Raw genomic sequence first — 2497 nt, forward strand, 5'->3', positions numbered from 1 at the left:
TATATTCAATGCAGCCGCCTTCAGCCTCAATCTCCGTCTCGATACAGGTCCGGAGCTGGGAGCATTTTCTGAAGCCAAGCCTTTCTATAGTGAAAATATTAATGTGTGTATTTTGAAATGTAAAAATCACTGGTGACCATGTTTGTACAGGCGGCATATGAAAGGGGCCAACCCTCAATTTGGTCAGGAATGCTGAAAACGAATATTCGTATATTAATTTTAGGTGAGTAAATGAAGAAGCTGTATATATATAACTACTTCATTTACTCACATAAAATAAATATACGAAAGTATAGATTTATGCATAAACTTTAAGTATTTACTTCCAAACTGCTCAATACGTTGGTAGAGCTCGTTAGTAATTTATGAAATATATACGGCGATTAAGCTACACTGAATATTCGGCGTTTCATCCACTATAGGATTCGTTAGCCTGACGACTCCTATAGTGGATGAAACGCCGAATATTCAGTGTAGCTTAATCGCCATATATATTTCATAAATGACTATATATATATATATATATATAAATATATATATTTGTTAGTACATTTTCAAGTATTTTTTTTAAAGGTAGATAACTCTTATTTTTATTATCTCCCTTGAGAAAGCACACACAGATATATGTATATATATACATATATTTGTGAGTATATTTTCATATGGTTTCCTAAAGGTAACTCTGACTTTAATTATCTGCCTTGATTAATATCTGAGAAGTTCTTTTTGTTTTAACTTATTTTAAAGCGTTTATTTACTTTGGAACATAACAAGTGTTCAGGCTCAAATTAGAACAAGACCGAGGTGACTGTCATGAGACCGTCGTCTCCCTGCATATTAAAACAAAGCCAACCTCCATACGTAGTTAATTGTCATGTCGAAAATAGTAATATATCCAAAAATTACGAAAACTCTACAAGTGCAGAGTTCTTTATAGTTCAAACCAATATTAAGTAATTTTTTTTTTTTTTTTTTTTTTGGCATACATTATTGCTGATATTCATGCTGCTCCTCTTTGATCAAATTGTCTCTAGGATGGATTAGAGTTGGGGGTCAGGGTTAGCCTTTTTTTTTTTATATTTGATATGTAATTCTATGTCGATTTTTTTAATCTTTTCGAATATGCTGAAAACGAATATCACAATTTAATTCGGGGCACATGATGTATAACAAATAGATAACACAGAAAATAGACTTATAGTTTTTAAAGGTTTATTAGAAGAAACATATGTAACCCACAGTGGGGACCCTAACAGGTACTACCACTCCGGGTCAGAGTGGACCTAGGAGCAATGGTAATTAAAGGGTGGCTCCACACTCCCCAAGCCCGCTTATGGAGCTTTACCATCGGATACAGTTTATGGTCATATCCAGGACCCTGAAGTGGCGGCGGCTATCCTGTTCTTGTAGAAATTTTGGGTGCGAGTGGTCTTCTGCTGGGAGAAGTTTCGGCTGGTTGCTAAAAAAAAAGAAAAAAGAGACAAGTTTTAATCCAACGGAAATGGAATCATGTCGTTACAAGTCCGAGTAATTTTGAAATGGATATATCTATAAAAGTGAAAGTGTACAACTTATAGTATAAACCATTGAAATGTTAGATATAGTTTCCTTGGCCATGGATCTAACGTAATAAATTCATATGACCCTTAATCAATAATGGTTAATGTGTCAAAGTTAAAAATAAAGGAAAAATATATATAAGTGTAATTATTACTTCACGCGACAAATAGCTAGGGGGTTGCTTTAATCCACGATGTATTTGTAAGTCATGACGTGCTTTCTTTTCTCTAGCTTTAATTTAAACCTACGTCACTGCCAGTGGTCATACACGCAAACACGTAACGGGTTCTAGCCTTCCTCCCTGCTACCACGCGTTTTTCGTTGTTTGGCTCAACACAAAACCCCCAAACTCCCAGGGATAAAATGCTAGTTTTGTACAAAGTACTGAGATGCCAGACAATTATGCTAGTTTAGAACTTTGAGGTCCAAGTAATCAGCCACATTTTTCAGTTTTGGGGCATAAATATTACTGCAAAGGCGTGTAAAGGGCAAACTCGAATTTGAGCGCAATCGTTATTCTAATAATTGCTCATTTTTAATATGCCATTATTATTATCATTTTCTTATATGGATCAGCAAGATATTTTTACTAGTAATAAGTTTATTTTTAGAACAGCTTATCACTTATTCTCTGGTATATTTTTGGTTTTAAAGTATTATTTTAGTATTAGTGTTTAATCTTTCAGTATTTATACAATTTAACATTTTGATATTTACATTTATGTCGAGGTTTAGTGTTTATTATTTGATCGGTTATAATTTAATTTAGCGCTAATTTATAAGTTATGTTTTAGTATCTAATCATGATTTTTTTGTTTTTAATTATTAGTTTTAGTTTTTATAGTTATTTAATATATTATAATTTATTAGAATATATTAACAGTAGTAAAATTATATTACTGATCCATAATGAAAATGATAATTATAGCTGGAACAA

This window comes from Euprymna scolopes, chromosome 46 (assembly GCF_053919585.1).
Source record: "Euprymna scolopes isolate OS-2025 chromosome 46, ASM5391958v1, whole genome shotgun sequence".
Classification (NCBI taxonomy): domain Eukaryota; kingdom Metazoa; phylum Mollusca; class Cephalopoda; order Sepiida; family Sepiolidae; genus Euprymna; species Euprymna scolopes.